A 21477-nucleotide genomic window follows, 5' to 3' on the forward strand; every position below is an offset into this window, starting at 1 on the left:
AAAATACAATCTGCATACTTCTTTATTAATGAATTTGAAAGCAGTAATGAATATAAACAATATGTTCAGATATTTGCAACATATGTATTGTGATATTAAAATATCTGTTATTTCTATTGGCGACAAAGCAATTAGTTACTGATACTATCACAGTGATTTGCAGAAGGCAACCGTAACTTTAAAAGTGCTAAATTTTGTTTGATATAAGTGAAAATAAAAATGACTTTTTTTTCTATTCACGTTCAGGCATTTTCCAAATTATATGCATAAAATTCGGGTTAAGTATCCTTTGGTTCTAGTCCAGGTCTAGTGGTCCAGGATTCACTATCCTTCAATGCTAGCCAGAAAAAAATATAATACTTCTCTAGAGAATATAATATTTTCAGGCATCAACTTATATAGGTAATTTTTATATTAATAGTCTGAATATTCAAACAAAAATAATCAGAGGACATTCCAATGAAAATAGTAAACTGGACATTCTTTTCATGAGTACGTAAAATTGCCAAGATAGACTTTACTTTAGGCAGTAAAATAACCTGAACTAGTTTTAAAATAAATAATGCAAAGCATGTTCTTAGGCCATAGTTTTGTTAACTATAAATCAGTAACAACATAGATAGAAATTCCCAAATAATAGAAAATTAAGCAATACCCTTTTAAGTAGCCCATGGACCAAATGGGAAGATTCAAATTAAATTAAAAATATTTTAACCCAACATAAATGAAAACCGATTATCAAGTTCATAAGATGCAGCTACAGCAGAGATTTGAGTGAAATTTACTGCATGAAAACACTTATGTTAGAAAAAATAACCAATTTGAAGGAAGAGAAAATTAAACCCAAAGAGAGCAGAGGGAAAAATTAAGAGCAGTTAGCACAGAAATCAATAAAAATAAAAGCAAAAACAATACAGTAAAAGCAACATCCAGATGTTTGTAAAGAACAATGATATTCGTAATATTTAGTCACAGAAATCCAAGAAAAGAAATAAGACAAAAACACATACGTCAGGATGAAAGAAGTTATATCACTACTGATCTCACAGACATTAAAAGAATGATAAAAGAATACTAGTAACAATTCTGTACACGTGAACTTGACAATTTAGCTACAATAAACCAATTCCTTTATAAATGCAAAAAGCACCAAAATTCACTGAAGAAGGACTAAATAACCTGACTACTTTTAAATCTATTAAAGAAATTGAAGTTTTATCTTGAGAAAATAAAAAATAATAATAATTCCAGTCTCAGATGACTGCACTGCCAAATTCTTCTAAATAAGAAATAAATAATAAAATGTTAAACAATATCTTCTAGGATATAGAGAAAGAGAAGTTACCCTAGCATAAAAAGCAGATAAATGCACAAGAAGAAAACTACAGACCAATACACTTCATGAAATATATGCAAGAATTCTCAAAATATTAGCACAATAAACTCATTTTTACTTTAATAGATATATAATAGACAAATGTTGAAATAAATGTAGATATTTGTATATAAATGTATGTTTGTGTGTATATATTTACTAGTTCTTTCCCTTAAGAACCAAAAACAAGCAGTGACATCCTACTCAGGAGAAATAACTCTAGGTCTCAGATCTTGGTTTCTAAATTCTATTCTCTAACAAAAAATATCAAGACTCCTTAAGGAAATTAGTGATTCAGATAATAGGAAAAGGAACAGCCAAGATGAGCCTGGAACAATTTGCAGCGTAATAAAGTAAGGAGGTTATTAAACAGATAAATAAATTTAAAAGGATTTATGGCATGTCGAAAGGACAAAAGATCCAGCCTTTAAGTAATGGCCAAAGCCAAAACAATTACAACAATGAAATAAATAACCATAATTTTTATTATAACTCAAAGAATAAAATAAATAGCCATATATTCATGAATATGAATTCAAACTAATATAGATATATGATTGAATAAAGAAAATGAAAAAAATGCAAATCTTTATTACAGAAAAATTCTAAATAAAAATTGTTGAAAGAATAAAGTCATAGAAAATCACCATTAGTACACCACAGTAATGATTACTGCAGTTAACAACTATTTATAAGTAATAAAATGGAAGCCTATTATATTAAGGAGAAACACAATATTTGCATATATCTGAATGATCTTTCTCAAAATCTATTAATTGCTGTGGTAGTTTATCATGTATCTAAAAATTTATTAATCCCTCTAAAATTGAATCTTAAATTTCTTCTTTTTAAATAGTGGCTGGACTTAGTGAATTGTTCTAACAATACAATGGTAAAAGTGAAAAACGGTAACTTCAGAGTTGGAAAACCTGGGTGACACCACATCTTAACCTATTGAGTTTAACATAATTAGTGATAAGACTTGTTGAAATGTACCCTCTGTGTTGAGAAGAGCACATTGCCTTTGTGTTATTATTTTAATCATAAGACAACATCAGAGAAACTCAAATGAGAAGCCTTCTACAAAATTGGACCCCTATTCTTCAAAATTATCAAAGTAAAAACAAAATGAGAAACTCTCACAGATAAAAGAAAGTTGAATAGATGTCACAATTGAATTATAAGTGATCTTACTGAATGTATCCTGGGACAAAAATGGGAAGTCAATAGAAAGACTGGAGAATTCTGCATAATATGCATAATTAACAGTATTCACCAATGCTTATTTTTTAGTTTTGATAAATGTACTGTGTTTATGTAAGCTATTAACATTTGAGAAAGCTGGACAAAGAGTGTACAGGATTTTTCTGTACTAACTTGGCAATTATTCTATGTATCTAATATTATTTTAAAATAAAAATGTTTAAAAAGAAGAACCACAAAAGTAACCAGAGATGAAATGAGCCAAAATTACCTAACAGAATAACAGACAATGAGAACAGACATGGATGGAATCCAGATAATGCAATCATCCTATACAGACTTTAGACTAAGTATGGTTAAGTAAGTATGCTCAAAAAATTTTTTTTAAATGTCAACAATAGACTGGAAACTATCGAAGTATGAAATGTTTGTTACAGGAACTGAAACTACAAAAATTGGAATTAAAATCACTAAACACTATAACACTGCTTTGTTGAAAAAACACTTGTCTAATCCTATTTTACTTGACTTTCCAGAGCATTTGAAACTGTTGGCTCACTGGTTCTTTTGTTTTTACTGGTTCCTAGCAATTTTCTCCTCGGACACCCATTCAGTCTCTAAAATCTGTTCCTACTAAAATTCTCCCATTATATGATTTCAGCTCTATATACCCAAGGTTTCTAAACAATGTGTTTTGTTTCACTCTACACAATTTCCAATCAGTTGCTCTTTAAGGTGTATAGTCTTATATTTATGACAAATTTGGCAACCATTTACTTCTCAGAATTTTTTTTACCTTTTTTTAATCATTTGTTTTTCCAAAAAGAAAGCTGTTTGCAGACTTGTGTTTCTTTGAAAACTGAAAACTTTCAATGCTGTGATTTGCACAACATAGACACTCAAAATATATTGACAAATACAATTTTGCAAGGAGCCTAACTATAGTTTAGTGCAAAATTATTACAGTCCAAGGACAAGTGTAAACATTCCTAGTATTTATGTCAATATCAGGTTTTCAAAATTAATATTTGATAATCTCTTTCGCTATAATAAAATCATTCAAATTGTTAATGTTTTAGAAATGACCTACTTGGAATATCAAAATGTCAGTTTTTAAAATTCTGTTATGTAAAGCAGAATTTTTTATTTTTTTATTCTAAATCTTGAAGCAACATAGATTGTTTCTCATATTATTACATTTTGCCACTTTAATTATTGAAAGTGACCAGATATTAAAATGACTATGAAAATTAAATGCTTTTTTCTACAATAAATATTGAATACTTAATGACCATTTTTGCTCTAACAGGTACTTTGGGAATGAGACACAGTCGTTCAGCACTTGTAGTCTACTTATCCTCTAACTTGCTAGACACAGTCACTAGATATGTACTTAAGCAGCAAAAGAACTAATATTCCTGATGAGGGCAATAAATAAGGCAATCTGTGTTCCAACCACAGAGTGTTTATAAGCAGAATGAAAAAACTAATCAAGCTGACTAGCCTGTGCAATAATTAAAATGAGATGAAATATGTGTTCACTTTTTAAGTGGGAATGAAACACAGACACATGAATAATCGAAGCATAGGAAATTTTACAGTTTCTATTTAACTATTTGTTTAATTTAAATATCTATTCAAATGTTTGATTAAAATATTTGGCAAGAAGGCATTCAGAGCGGATGGAAATGGGAGGAAGTTGGGAACCCTGAACAGGGTTGCTGAGCACCAGGACCCATTCCTAGGAAAGAGGTGGAGTATAAGAGGCATGGAGTGATCCACTCTCATCATCAACCTCAAGGGTACTAGCTGTGGAAACTTAAAGACAGAACTTTGCTTGGCAAAGACAGAACTTAAGCACAGATGGAATAACTGCAGTGGAGCATGGCCATGAGTATCCATCCCAAATGGCTCATCAGACTCATCTAGGTGGTTATATTTGGCCACTCTTGCATTGTTATAAAGGTATACCTGTGGCTGAGTAATTTATAAAGTAAACGGGTTTAGTTGACTCATCACAGTTCTTTAAGCTCTACAGGAAGCATAACATCTGCATCTGCTCAGCTTCTGGGGAGGCCTCAGAGAGCTTTTTCTCATGGCAGAAGGTGAAGCAGGAGCAGGTACATCACATGATGGAAGCAGGAGCAGGAGATGGTGGAACAAGAGGTGCCCCACTTTACAACAAGCAGATCTCATGTGAACTCACTATCATGAGGACAGCACCAAGTCATGAAGAATCCACCCTGGTGACCCAAACATCTCCCACCAGGCCTCACCTCCAGCACTGGGGATTACTATTCAACATGATATTTGGGTGGGTACAAGTATTCAAAATACATCAGCAGCTTTAGCTTGTGTTGGTTTCTGGATCTGAACAGGGCAGGAATATCTTGCCCATGCCATGGGGCCAGTTTGATCTGAGCACTCCTGTCTGCCAGTCTGTTCCAGGGTAACTGACTGGCCAAACTTGCTTTTAGCATATCTTTGGCTGCTCAGTCAAGTCACTTGCCAGCAGGCATGTCTGTAACTATTTCACAGGCAGACCATGCCTAATAGAGAGTTTCTGTGCTGGGTCCCTTCTGGCATGCACCACCTATAGTCTCCTCCTGTGATACTGACTCCACTCCATCCACCATCAGTGCTTATGCACGTGCAGGACTGCCACAACCCCAGTGGGCACATGCAGACAGGACCCACAGTTGGCACACACATGTGTGGGACCCACCACCTCTCAGTCACTGGCACATATTCCTATGTAAGATACCAGTTACCCCACCACCATTCTACCAAAGTGTGATTGCTGGCAACCCACCCCATCAGTGCTATTGCCAGTGGACTGGGAATACCTCAGCCCTTCCAGTGCAAGAGATGCTTAACCTTGAGCGGCCAGAAAAAAAGAACCACAGACTGCACCCAACCCTGCAAGGTCAGAGCACACAGCACAAAAGTGCTGAGCTGATTCTTGGCCCCCTAAAATAATCCGGAAATGAAGACAATCAACTAAACCCAAATTGTACCACAGTCAAGACCTCAAAGGCATCAAATAATATAAAAGGGAAAAAAAACATACAAAGGAGAGCAAATTCAAATGTTAATGGAACATCAGCCCACACAGATGAGAAAGAACCAGCACAAAAACTCTGGCAACTCTAAAGTCAGAGTGTCTTCTTACCTCTAAATGGCCATACTAGATCCCCAGCAATTGAAATGTCTGAAATGACAGCCATAGAATTCAGCAACTGTATGGCAGCAAAGATCATTGAGATTCAAGAGAAAGTTGAAACCCAATTCAAGGACTCTAAGAAATCCAGTAAAATAACACAAGAGCTAAAGACAAATAGCCATTCTAAGAAGCAACCAAACTTATTTGCTATAGTTGAAAAACTCACTACAAGGATTTCATAACACAACTAGAAGTAAACACATTCATATGCTCAAAGTAAAGGGATGAAGAAAGAGCTACAAGAAAATGGCAAACCGAAGAGAGCAGGGGTTGCCATTCTAATTTCATACAAAAGAGACTTTAAACCAGTGATTATCAAAAAGCAAAAAGAAGGGTATTACTAATAATAACAGGTTCAATTCAACAAGATTTATCTGTTCTAAATAGATAAGAAGACAATACTGGACATCCGGATACGTAAAACAAAGTTTTAGAGCCCTATGAAGACACTATATAATGACACAATGATAGTAAGAAACTATAACACTCCACTGACAGTGTTAGAGCATCAAGGCAAAAAACTAACAAGATATTTGAACCTAAACTTGACACTTCACCAAATGGATGTAACAGAAATCTACAGAAAACTCCACCCAACAACCACAGAATATAGGTTCTTCTCATCTGCCCATAGAATATATTCTAAGGTGCACCATATGCTCGACCATAAAGCAATTCTTGACAAATTAAAAAAATATATCAACCTCACTTTTGGACCGGAGTAAAATAAAAATAGAAATTAATACAAGAAGATCTTTCACAACCATACCATTGTGTGTAAATTAAACAGCCTGCTCCTGAATGACTTTTGGTTAAACAATAAAATTAAAGCAGAAATCAAGAAATTCTTTGAATCTGTTGAAAAAAAGGTATAATATAACAGACTCTGAGACACAGATAAAGCATTGCTAAGAGGAACGTTCATAGCACTAAATGGCTGCATTTAAAAACTAGACAGATCTCAAATTAACAATCTAAAATTACACCCAGAGGAAACTGAAAACAAAAATTGAACACTAAAAGTAGCAGAAAAGCTGAACTGAATGAAACTGAGATGCAAAAATCTGTACAAAAGATCTATGAAACCAAAAGTTAGTTTTTTGAAAGAATAAATGATTGTTGAACTACTAACTAGACTAATAAAAGATTCAAATGATTACCATCACAAATAACAAAGTTGACACTGCCACCCACCCCACAGAAATAAAAAAAAGCTCTCAGGATACTATTATGAACTCTATATACACACATTGGAAACCTAGAAGAAATGAATAAACTCCTGGAAGCATAAAACCTCCCAAGGTTGAACTAGGAGGAAATCAATACCTGAAGAGACCAATAACAAAGCTGAATCAGTAATAAAAATCTTACCAATCCAAAAAAGTGTGGCATCAGATAGATTTCTGGACAAATTCTACCAGATATGTAAACAGGAGCTGATATTAATCACACTGGAACTATTTCAAAAAATTGAGGAGGAGGGACTCCTCCCTAGCTCATTCTATGAGGCCAGCATCATTCTGGTACCAAAACCTAGAGAAACACAATTGAAAAAGCAAAAGAAAACATCAATATCCTGATGAACACAGATGCAAAAATCTTCAATAAAACTTTAGCAAATAGAATTCAGCATCACATCAACAAGCGAATTCACCAAAGATCAAATGGGTTTTATTCCTGGGATGTAAAGTTAGTGTAATGTACGCAAATCAATAAATGTGATTCATCACATAAACAGAACTAAAAACAGAAACCACATAATCATCAAAATAGATGCAGAAAGGACTTTTGACAACATTTAAAATCCCTTTATGTTAAAAACCATCAACAAACTAGGCATCAAAGGAACATACATCAAAATAATAACATTTTAATCTCTCAAAAACAAACAAAAAGAAGTCATGAGAGAAAGGAAGGGGCAAGAGAAAAGATAGTAATTTCTGTATACATTACAATATAGCTGAAATTGAAAAGTAAACCATGTATGAACAATCTATTATTATTACTATTTTGTATAAGGCAGTTAATGTTGCCCTCGGATGATTGTGATTTGATCTCAACTTGCTCTGTGAGCTTTCTTAAACATACATAGCTAAAACAGTCAATTGAAAGTGGAAAAGGATTATTCACTGAAAGGAGAATTACATTATGGCTACTAAATTTAGGGTTCATTGCCTTATACTTCCTATTTGTATAAAGGAAAAAGAATTAGAGTAGTTTTTTCTCAAATCTTTTAAACTCAGGACCCTCTGATACACATTAACATTGCATGTTCTTATTGAATATTTAAGCAACTCTCATGATAAAAGGTAAATAATTTGTTTCAGAAAACATCTTACTCTTCTATACTCCTAAAATTATCACAACAAACCAAACTAAATAATGATCGACATAAAGGAATATGCTTTTGAATTCTATTTTTATAGAAGAAATCCAATAGATTAAACATTTCTTTTTCAACATCCCCAGGAGACTCTTGAGATTGTGTCACTAAAAAAACTGTAGTTGCTCTTGGGACGACAGACTATACAATTAATCAGTCAAATGTATAAGTACTTTGATTGCAGGTCTGACTTTTTAAAGAACTACACAATCCTGAAAAAATTAGAAGTCCTGTCTATTGATAGTACCAGAGAAAAAACCTACCAATTAGTTCATTTCCAAAGTCTCTCATGGGAAATATATATATGAAGAACTTTCTAGAAAATCTCTATCAACTCAGGCTACCAAAGACTACAAAATTCACTCACCTTTTACCTTCCAAACACAGGTGCATACAGACTGACAAAACTATTCTTTACTCTGAGCCTGTGAATGAAAAACAAACATCCCTATTCCCTCCAGCACAGCCATTACCACTTACCCCTATCCACCAAAAGATCATGAATACAGGTTTGCATGTGAAGGCCTTTTTTATTCAAAATTTGTCCTATTTTCATATTTGGCATAGTTTTTGAGATAGATTTACAGAGAGAATATAACATTTGTGGCCAGGTGCTGTGGCTCACTTTGGGAGACCGAGGTGGGTAGATCACCTGAGGTCAGGAGTTTGAGACAAGCCTGTCCAACATGGCAAAACCCAGTCTCTACTAAAAATATAAAAAAGTTAGCCAGGTGTGGTGTTAGGTGCCTGTAATCCCAGCTACTCAGGAGGCTGAAGCAGGAGACTCACTTAAACCCAGGAGGTGGAGGTTGCAGTGAGTAGAGATCATGCCATTGTACTCCAGCTTGGGTAATAAGAGTGAAAACTCTGACTCAAAAAAAAATTGTGCAAAGAATTTCCTCATATTCTCTATCCTCTTTCACCTAATATTAGTATCCTATCCCACACAGTAAAAATTATCAACATTTGTACAATATTATTTAAACTATATGCCTTACATACCATGCTGTTAATCAGCCTTACTCACTCATAACTTCTTTGTACTTTCCAACTGGGAAGATGCAGTAGGGAACCACATAACCCTCTTTAAAATCTATGGAGTTGAAAATTTAGAAAATTAATTTGTATTTAACAATAAACATTGGTAGATTTAGTTTTAAATTAAGGGTAAAAAAATCATTTAGAGAATACAATGTACCTGCTATAAATTTAGACATTATTTGTCTTCAACTTTTACTATATTAATATATTATATACTGCCTTACAGTTTAATATGTGTTTTACAGAGTTTTATACTCATAACCATTTTTCAGATAATGAATATGTTAAAAGGTTATTTGCAGTATTTCTAATTCAAAATCCACACATAAAATTATAACACACTTTGTTCTTGCTTTTTTTTCTTTTCCTGAGAAAGACTTCAAAGAAGCAGAATTAATGCATTAAATAAAGGACTGTCAGTTCTGTATGCATTATGCTGTATTTCTTTTGTTGATTATTATTTGTTTTAGTAACTAAAAGAAATAAAGTTTCATCACTTACATTTTTAAAGATAGTAGTCAGCCATCTGTATCCTACTAAATATTATATATTTTTTCCAGTAAATTACATTAATCAAAAAGTTATATGGTATGCTCTGTAAGATGAGTGGCCTCTTGTAGTATATTTGCTTACCATATGTTTTTAAATAACCCAATTAAATCAATAAAAAATTAACTATTTTGAAAATTTTGACAAATACTATAAGCAAAATAATTTTCTGGAGAAAGCATCAAATTTTAAAAAAATATTCATTATATGTACACATTCAAATTTTGAAAGGCCTTTGGAGTAACAGATATTTTAATATATAACTTACGCTGTTAGTAATTTCTTCTTAAGTGTTCCCTCTTGGATATAATGTGTTAGCAGACTTCCTAATGTTAACATTATGTAAACATCTATTTTTTCTCAAATAATATTACTACATTTTTATATCTATATGCTTTGTCAAAAGAGCAGCTTTATGCATTAAGTTAGCTAGAAATCCAATTGTTTATTATTTTTAAATGCCTTAGTTATTATAATTGTTTTATTATTAATTTAGCAAATGTTTATATTTCCTTATGCCCATGATTATTATAAGTGGATTAAAATATTAACTGCTTTTATCTTCATGACAAACCTGTGTGGTTGATAGTACAATTACCCTCATTTTATTGATGCAACAATTAAGATCCAGAGAGATTAAATAATTTATTCAGGGTTATTCATCTAGTGAGAATTGGCTTTGAGATTTAAATCCAGAGCCTTTGCTTTTAACCATTTATTATCCCCACTTGTTTAAATTGCCATGTTAATCTTATATGAAATTTAATTTCATATTTGACATAACTCTGACCACTGCAGTTCATGTAATCCATCTGATGTAAGCTTCTGTTAATTTTGTATTATTTTAATTACTGAAATATCATTGTGAATCTTCATATCTAATGAGATACATCACTATGTCTGTCTACCTTTCATCATCAATTTTATATAAACTCATCGTCTATTTTGTGTGTATATATAATCTAGTAGCTGATTTCTACATTGGTTCACACTTGCTGATGTATAAAGGAATATAGAATTATTTCTTTTCTTGTTCACCATCCTTTATGCCTTCAAACACAATCTTGTGGATTTTCCTTTATTATGTCTTGGCAACATTCCTGGAAGGATCCGCAGCTTTCTGGTGATTGGGAGACTTTCTCTTTTAAAAACACATCTTTGAGTATTACAAATTCAACTCCATTTTATTTAAAAAAATCTAATCTTCCATGAGAGTTAAAAGTTCTTCCCCACCACATTCCCACTTCCTCATTTTGCCAATGTTTCCCTCATCTACAACACTGATATTCTAAGTTGGGAACTGGCTTGTGTCAGTTTTCTAGTTTACTTCCCACAAAGTCTTCTGTGCTGGTCCTACAAAACTATAGGCAGCAAAGGGGGATTGGGAAAAAATGACACATTTTAGGTGGTTTGTGCTGTTTAATTCTTCTTTTGGTGCCCTCTGTGTTCCAGACGCCCACATGATGGTTCATTCCTGGGTACACTGATGGAAATCACATATGCTGCCTACTCATTTCCCTCCATGCACACTCACAAATGATATCCACAAACCATGTCTTTGCCTAAAATTAGTGAAGCAATCGCCAAATGATCCTCCAGTTTTGCAACTTTAATACAATTACAACTCTCATTGTCTGGGTGGAAATTTTCTTGAAGTCCATATTTTGTGGCAATACTTTAGCCCGTTGAAACATTTAGAAATGTTTAAAGAATATTTCTCTATGTTCTTCAAGAGCTATATGATCCACTGCAGAAATTATTTGTTTTTCTATATTCTACATGTATTGATCTGTATTCTACATATATATTTGTTCTATATATATATTTTGAAACACACATATACTCTAAAACAAATATTCTGAAATGTATGTTCTTATATATGTATTCTAAATATATACACACAATATATATAAAGATATATATATATATGTATATATACACACACACACACATATATCTCCTGAGGTTTTACACAATCTCAGTTCTCCATAACAGCACATTATATCTCTGCTTATTATGTGTGCCTCAGCACTACATAATCACATCATATTTCTCCAGTGAAAGATTAATGGAAACTTCAGAGCCATTTAGATATTGGATATGGGGGAAAAAGATTATTAAAAAGAAATCCTTTTAGTATACAGTTGACTCTTTAACAACAGTGGGTTGAATAGCATATGGAATACGGAACAGTAGAATCCACTTATGTGTGGATTCTCATCTGCCTCTGCCACACCTGAGACAACAAAACCAGCTCTTCTTCTTCCTCTCCCTCCTCAGCCTATACAGTGGGAAGACAATGAGTAGGAAGACTTTTATAATAATCCACTTTCACTTAATGAACAGTAAATATATTTTCTCTTCCTTACAATTTTCTTAATAACATTTTTTTCCTAGCCTACTTTATTGTAAAAGCACAGTATGTAATACATATTACATACAAAATATGGACTAGTCTATTATTTATTTTATTAGCATGGCTTCTGGTCAACAGTAGTCTATTGAGTAGTTAAGTTTTGAGGGAATGAAAAGTTATACACAGATTTTATTTCTGTGGAAGGTTGGTGCTTCTAATCTTGGCATTTTTCAAGAGTCAACTGTATTTTTATATTATGAGGTGATTTAGAGTAGATTGGCCTTTTTTGAAAGAAATTGATCCAAAGATATGTGCTACACTGTTTTTACCTCCAGGCAGATTTTTCTAAATTAACTTCCATTAAAATGTCATTCTTTACATAAGCAGTGCTCATCAGTAACTTTTGAATCACAGAATTTAAAGAAGGATATTTTATTAAAAACATTTCAACACAATATTTGGAGACCAGCCCTAATGAGACTTCATGATATTGAAACCTTGTTTGAAAAGAATGACCCAACCCAAGTATGTATAAGAGGAAAATGCATTTTCTGATTTTAATATCAAGCCCTTGCCCATTAGCCAAAATTCATATGTATTGCTCTTTAATTCAGATCATGACTGTAATTCACTCACCAAGTTTTATTTTCTTGATGATGTTCAAAGTTGAATATGAAAAATTAATAACTTAACAAATTGGCTTCTTATGCAGATATTTTAAGTTTGTACATCCAAATGATTTTTGATCTTTAAAGAGGTAAATAGATTCCAACCATTTGCAGTCTATACATCTGACAAAGGGCTAATATCTAGAATCTACAAGGAACTTAAATTTATAAGAAAAAAACAAACAACCCCATCCAAAAGTGGGCGAAGCTGATGAACAGACACTTTTCAAAAGAAGACATTTATGCAGCCAACAAACATATGAAATTAAGCTCGTCATCACTGGTCATTAGAAAAATACAAATCAAAACCACAATTACCATCTCATGCCAGTTAGAATGGCAATCATTAAGTCAGGAAACAACAGATACTAGAGAGGATGTGGGGGGCAAGAGGAGAAATAAGAACATTTTTACACTGTTGGTGGGAGTGTAAATTCATTCAACCATTGTAGAAGGCAGTGTAGCAATTCCTCAAGGATCTAGAACAAGAAATACCAACTGACCCAGCAATCCCACTACTGGGTATCATTCTACTATGAAGACACATGCACATGTATGTTTATTGCAGCACTATTCATAATACCAAAGACTTGGAACCAACCCAAATGCCCATCAGTGATAGACTGGATTAAATATATGGCACACATACACCATGGAATACTATGCAGTCATAAAAAAGAATGAGTTCATGTCCTTTGCAGGGACATGGATGAAGCTGGAAACCATCATTCTCAGCAAGCTAACACAGGAACAGAAAACCAAACACCATGTGTTCTCACTCATAAGTGGAAGTTGAAAAATGAGAACATATGGGCACAGGGAAGGGAACATCACACACCAGGGCCTTTTGGGGGATAGGGGACAAGAGGAGTAATAGCATTAGGATAAATACCTAATGCAGATGACAGGTCGATGGGTGCAGCTAACCACTACAGCATGTGTATACCTATGTAATAAACCTGCAAGTTCTGCATATGTATCCCAGAACTTACAACATAATAAAAAAAAAGAGTATTTTCTACTCACGTTTTGTAGTTTTCCTTGTAGAGGTCTTTAATCTCCTTAATCGTATTTATCCCTAAGTGTTTTTTGTAGTTATTGTAAATAGACTGGCTTCTTGATTTCTTTTCAGCTTTTTTTGTCTGTGTATAGAAATACCACTGTTCTTAGTATGTTGACTTGTATCCTGCAATTTTACTAAATTTGTTTATCACTTCTAATGTTTTCTGGTAGAATATTTAGGTTTTCTCTATATAAAAACATATTTCTGTAAACAGGACAATTTGACTCTCTTTGTTACTGATTTAGATGCACTTTTTTTTCTTGCCTAATTGCTCTTGCTAAGACTTCCAATACTACATTGAACAAAAGTTATGAAAGTGGACATCTGTCTTGTTATAGTTCTTAGAGGAAAAGCTTTCAATTTTTCCCACATTGATTCTGATGTTAGCTGTGAATTGATCAATGTAGCTTTTATTATGTTAAGCTAAACTTCTTTTCTACTGGTTTAACTAGAGATTTTATCATAAGGGGATGCTAAATTTAATCAAATGCAATTTCTTCATTCTATTGACCTTCATGTAAGATCCTGAAACTTAAAACTACTTGAAGAAAATATGAAGAAGATTCTCCAGGACATTGGTTTGGGAAAGGATTTTAAGAATAAGACCTCAAAAGCACAGGCAACAAAAGCAAAAATAAACCAATGACATTATATTAAACTCAAAATTATCTGCACAGCCAAGGAAACAGAGCAAAAGGCAACCTACAGAATGTGAGAATATATTTTCAAACTATTCATCTAACAGTCAATTAATATCCAGAATATACAATGAGCTCAAACATCTCAACAGTAAAAAAAAAAAAAAAAAAAAAAAAATCTGATTAATACATGGGAAAATGATCTGAACAGATGTTTCTCCTAAAGAAGACCTACAAATGGCCGACAAATATGTGAAATAATACTCAACATCACTAGTCATCAGCAAAATGCAAATCAAAACTGAAATGATGTATCATCTCACCCCAGTTAGCATGGCTATACTAAAAAAGATGAGAAATCACTTCTGGCAAGGATGCTGAGAAAAGGGAGCTCTTAAACACTTTCAGTGGGAATGCAAACAAACACAGCCACTAGGGAGATCAGTATGGAGGTTCCTCAAAACACTGCAAATAGAACTACCATAAAATCCAGCAATCCTACTACTGAGCACTTATTCAAAGGAAAGGAAATCAGTACATTTCAGAGACATCTGTACTGTCAAGTTTACTGCAGCACTGTTTATAATAGCCAAGGTATAGTATCAAGCTAGGTGTTCAACAGACGAATAAAGAAAACGTTTTATACACACACACACACACACACACACACACACAGAAATACTATTCCGCCCTATAAGATAATGTAATTCTGTGATTCATTGGAATGTAGAAAATACCAGAATTCATTATGTTAAGTGAAATAAGCCAAGAACAGAAAGTTGAACACATACTCTCACTCATGTATAAGCTAAAAAATGTTGATCATATAGAAGTAGAAAGCAGAGCCAGGTGCTGCGGCTCACATCTGTAATTCCAGCACTTTGGAAGGCCGAGGCTAAGATGACCTGGGTCAGGAGTTCAAGACCAGACTGACCAACATGGTGAAACCTCGTCTCTACTAAAAATACAAAAATTAGCTGGGCCTGATAGTGGGCACCTGTAATCCCAGTTACTCAGGAAGCTGAGGCAGGAGAATAACTTGAACCTGAGAGACAGAGGTTGCAGTGAGCCAAGATTGTACCACTGCCCTGCAGCCTAGGCAACAGAGTGAGACTCCATGTCAAAAAAATTAAAATTTAAAAAAAGAAGTAAAAAGTAGAACAGAAGAGACTAGAGAGTAGGGAGAATGGGGAATGGTGGATAGGGAGAGATTTGTTGAAAGATACAAATCTTTTAGCTACAATTACAGATACAATTACAGCTAGATAAGAGGAATAAGTTGTAGTGGCACTTATATATACACATATTTTATATATATACATATTATGTACATAAAATTTATATAATAAGTTACGTGGCACTATAGGATGATTATAGTTAGTAATATATAGTTTCAACACAAATAAATGATAAATTTTCCAGATGATGGATATACTAATTACCTCAATCTGTTCCACTATATTTACTGAAACATCACTATATACCTCATTAATATGTACAATTATATGTCAATGAAAGACATAAAAGAAAAAAAATGGAAAATAATATTATCTCGATGTGGCCTCTGGTATATAAATCCAGCTAAACTGTCTGTCTAAATATATTCTACCATAGTCCTCAAATACGTATCTTTATTTCATGCTTAGTTTAACTTTGAGCCAACCCTTTTTCTTGGCTTTTATTGAGGCTTTTGAGCTTTTTATTTTAGTGACCTGTAGAATTGCTAAAGGGAGACACAGAGACATAATGCACTATAGGAAAAGAGCCATACATTTGCAGTAAAATTGTTTGTTTCTTTACCATGCAACTTATTAGCCAGTGTAACTTATACAACATACTTTTCTGAAACTCAATTTTCTTCATAATATGACACAATTTGCAAATAAAGAAATTACAAGTCTTCTGCAAAAATACCCGAGATATTAAATATAAAAATATTTTAATTGTAAAATCTAAAACTACATAGAAATATTTTAATAGAATAGGCTTCCTGATGAATTTTTTGCAAAACTTTTTTTAAATTCAATTTTATTTTGGTAAGAGTACTTAACTAGAGATCTGTGCTTTTAACAAATTTTTACATGTGTACTATAGTATCGTAGGCTATTGGTACAATGTTGTAAAGAAGATCTCTAGAGTTTATTTATCTTATTTTTAACTCTAGAGCCATTGGTTAGTCAATCCCCATTTCTTTTTTAAGTTTAGATTTTGGAAGTACACAATATATATATTTTATGGTGTACATTAGATGTTTATAATTTGTATTTTGGTGTAGGCATGCAACACATAATAATCACATCATAGGAAATTTAATGTCCATCCCCTCAATAACTTACTCTTTCTGTTACAAACAATCCAATTATATTATTTTTATAATATTGAATTTTACAGTTAAATTATTGTTGACTATGGTTCTCCTGTTATGCTATCAAATGCTAGGTCTCATTCATTCTATGTTTTTGTATACATTAATCGTCCCCACCTTTCTCCGACTCACTCCTACTAGCATTCCCAGGCTCCTACTAGCATTAACCATCCTTCCATTCTCTATCTCCATGAGTTCAATCATTTTGATTTTTAAACTCCACAAATAAGTGAGAACATGCAATATTTGTCTTTCTGTGCCTGGCTTATTTCACTGAACATAATGGCCCTCAGTTTCATCCATGTGTTGCAAACGAAAGCATCTCATTCTTTTCTATGGCTGAATATTACTCCATTGTGTATAAGTACAATATTTTCTTAATTCATTCATCTGTTGATGGACACATAAATTTGTTTGCAAATATTGGCTATTGCAAACAGTACTAATATACAGATTTCCTTTCTTTTGGGCATATACCCAGCAGTGGGATTGCTGGATTGTATGTTGGCTCTAATTTTAAATGTTTTAGGAACCTCCAAACGTTTCTCCATAGTGATTGGAGAAATTTACATTCCCACAAACAGTGAACAAGGGTTCCCTTTTATCCACAGCCTCTCCAGCATTTGTTATTGCCTGTCTGTGGATATAAGGCATTTAAAAGACTCTGATGCATTCTTCAACATGTCAATAGCACTTTTCAACTCTATAAGTTTGTTTAATTCATCTTAATTATTTCAATCTCTTTGTTAAATTTACCTGATAGAATTCTGAATTCCTTCTCTATGTTGTATTAAATGTCTTTGAGTTTCCTCAAAACAGCTATTCAGATTTTCTGTCTGAAAGGTCATATAGCTGTGTTTCTCCAGAATTGGTCCCTAGTGCCTTATTTAGTGCATTTAGTGAGGTCACGTTTTCCTGGATGGTACTGATGCTTGTAAATGTTCATTGGTTTCTGGGCATTGAAAAGTTAGGCATTTATTGTAGTCTTCACTGTCCGGGCTTGTTGTTTCCTGTCTTTCTTGGGAAGACATTCCAGGAATTCAAAGGAACTTGAGTCCAAAGCCCAATCATGCTGTAGTTTTTGCAGACTCATAGAGGTGCCACCTTGGTGGTCTTGGATAAGTTCCAGAAGAATTCTCCAGATTACCAGGCAGAGACTGTTGTTCTTTTCTCTTTCTCCCAAACACATGGAGTCTCTCTCTCTCTCTCTGTGTGTGTGTGTGCGTGTGTGTGTGTGTGTGCTCACATGCACTGAGCCACCTAGAACTGGGGATATGATGATGCAGGAATCCCTGTGGCCACCACTACTTGGACTGCCCTACATCAAACCTGAAGCCAGCAAAATATTTGGCCTCACCCACAGCCCTCCTCTTTAGAGTGGTGAGTTCCCCAAGGACCTGGGTATGTCCAGAGATGTTCTCTGGGATCCAGGGATTGGAATCAATAATCTTAGCAATTTACCTGTGTTCTATTCTACTGCAGCTATGCTAGCCCAGAAGCCACCATTCAAAGTCCTTCCCACTCTTCCTTCCCCTAACACAGATGGAGGGACCTCCCACTATGGACACCGCCACCACTGGTGCATGGGGGTTTCTGCCAGGCAACTGCCAATATTCTCCTAAAGACAATGGGCTCTTCCATCCACTTGTGATGAATGTTGCTAGGCCTGTGACTCGCCCTTTGGCCCAGGAAAGGTCCAGAAATACTTCCAAAGAGCCTAGACCTGGACCTGGGGACCCTAAAAGTGTGCTTCTTGCTATACCCCACTTTGGCCCAGCTTGTACCTAGTGGGGAGGACAAAGTCTTCTTTACTTTTTCCTCTGTTTTTTTTTTTTTTTTTCCCTCAAACAGAAGGACTCTTTATGGCCACACAGCTAGAAATATGCTGGGTATCCCCTGAAGCCAGAGAGTTTCAGAACCCAAAGCCCACAGCCTTGGGTATCGCTGCTGTTTATTAAAGGCCCAAGGGCTGTTTAGTCAAAAATGATGACTCCAGCCACATATGGGTTGTTTCATTCCAAGCAATGGGCTTCCTTTTGGCACAGGTGTATCTAGGTGTCATCTGGGAGCTAGGATCTGAAATGAGGACCTCACAACTCTGCCCAGGGACCTATCCTACTGTGGCTTAGCTAGTATCCAAGATGCAAGATAAAGTCCTCTTTACTCTTCTCTCTCCTCTCCTTAAGCAGAAGGAAGGAGTTACCTTCATTGCTACAAACTGCACAGCCTGGTGTCTGGGGAGAGACGGCGCTGACCCTCCCTTAGATACAGGTGGTACACCTGGTGTATCCCTGGGTCAAATGCCACCCTAGTTTAAGGTGGCATTAATTGTAAAATTCACTCTAAGCCCAGCCTAGCACTGGGACTTGACTAGGAATTGACGTCCTTTTGTCCTAGATTATCTTTCAAGTTACCTAGGACGCCAGAGCACTTCAGCCTGCGGTGGTGAGGCTCGCCATGAAATTCAAGTTCCAACTGCTCGGATGGGTGATTCCCCCTGTCTAGGTCTATTGTCTGCTGTGACAGGACAGCACTCCTTTCAATGTAAGATCCCACAGTGGCTGAACTCTCCTTTCCCAAACTGTACAGAAATGATGGTTTTATTCTAGAAAAAGTAGTAAGTGGTAACTAATCCCTCACAAAGCAATAAGAACGTCAGCCAAGTCTCTAATTCTCCTTTTCTCCATATCCTTACCTGAGATCATCAACTATTATTGGTTTAGGATAATCAAACAAAAATAGTAAATATCCTGGTGAGGTGGTCAAAAATATTTATAACATGACCATATAACAAATAATTAAATAGTTGCAGATATAAAAATTACATGAAACAGAAGTTCAAAATTCAGAATCAGACAAAGAATGTAAGAAGATAAGTTGAAACAACACTTTTTAGAGCTCAGGACAGTGGCTAAGAAAAGAAAATATTAAATCACTTTAGTAATAAAGAAGTAATTAATTAAAGGTGACAAAACGAAGATAACTATAATACTGAAAAGCACAAAAATAAATAAAGGATAAAGAGAAGATGAAGAAATAAATAAGTAGGCCAAAAGTATGTAATTAAAAATCAAGGAAAAGATAAAGGAGTTCAGGAAAAATTATAAATATTTAGAAGATCTAACATAGAAAACAATGGAGTATCTGAACAAGAAAATCATAGCAATGAAGAACTACCAATTACTACTACTACTACTAATTTAAAAAATTTACTGTGAATTTACTACTAATTCAAGAAAACATTTTACAAATAAGCAAAGATGTGCATCTATAGATGTACTAAAAATATCAAACTAAAAGTGTCAATTCTGATACATAAATATTAAACTATGAGAATTGAATATTTTTAAAATAGTAAAATAAAGTACCCTAGTCATCCAGGTTATCCAAGTCCTAGATAAGGTGAAGAAAATCATGATGGCAGTATGTATCTCATGAGTAACATATAAAAATTACAGCAGTTTTGCAATACATCCAAAAAAACTCAAATATGAGAGCTAAGGATTAGAGACCCAGATAAAGTTTTTTCATTTGTCTAAGTTTTAAAAATAACAATTAAATATCCAGGAACACAGGGAATAATGTACCTATGAGCTATTATTGTTTAGAATCTAACCTAGTGTCTAGATTTTGGACTCTTGGCATTCTAGGACTAATAACCAGTGATGAGATCTGGAACATATAAGGTTAGAAAGTGGTCATGAAATATTTATTGTGTTAGAGAAAGTAAGAAAACAAAGGGTAGTGAGGATAGAAAGGAAAAAAAAGGACACAGAACCCAGTTTGAATAAGCTCGTATTTGCAAAAGTTAGAGTTTGAGCATTTAAAAGAATAATGCCTTTAATTAATTGTTAGAAATAAAACTCAGAAATTCTGTGCTTCCATGCAGATATGCAAAAAACAAAGGAAAGAACATCTTTTCTGATATCATCTGTAGTGATTATGATACAAGCTCCTTATTCTGAAAATAGGTAATTAAAAGAAATAAATTAAGCTTTAATTCTCAATCCCAGTTGATGGAGACAGCTTTTCTTATGGAAGAATGCCAGCTAACTAACACATAAAAATAGCATAATTTTTTTAAATGTCCATTTTGCAGTCTCTGATAAAACAATTTACTCAGGCCAGGATTATCAATAGAAACCATTGGAGAGTCACACGGTTTGTTTGCTCTTCACAAGGTGAAATGTGTACCTTAAAATTGAAAGATAGGTTAGTTACCATTTCAACTAAGTAATGGGATAGCATTACTAACAAATGGTCTGCCCAACCTCATGTGTTTCCAGAGGGTTCATCACCTGTTAAATGTTCTTAGCAAATAATGTTTCACCTGAGTCTAATCAATATTTTAAAACTACCTTCCATTTTCTTGGAAATAACAAAAGATGGAGAAATCTATTTAACACCTCAAGACACAATCAGACAAATCTAGACTGTGTGACATTCTACAAGACAGCAGCACTTGTCTCTTCAAAAAGTAGTCCCATGTAGAAAACGTAAGAGAGTGGTAGTTTCTAGATTAAAGGAGGCTAAATAAATATTCAGTATGTAAGGCGTGAACATTGAGAAAAGCTTAGGCATTTTTGAGGCAATTATGAAAATTTGAATATGGA

The sequence above is a fragment of the Aotus nancymaae genome, unplaced genomic scaffold (genome assembly GCF_030222135.1).
Source record: "Aotus nancymaae isolate 86718 unplaced genomic scaffold, 86718_ANA_hifiasm-v0.15.2.pri h1tg000040l, whole genome shotgun sequence".
In the NCBI taxonomy this organism is placed as follows: Eukaryota; Metazoa; Chordata; class Mammalia; order Primates; family Aotidae; genus Aotus; species Aotus nancymaae.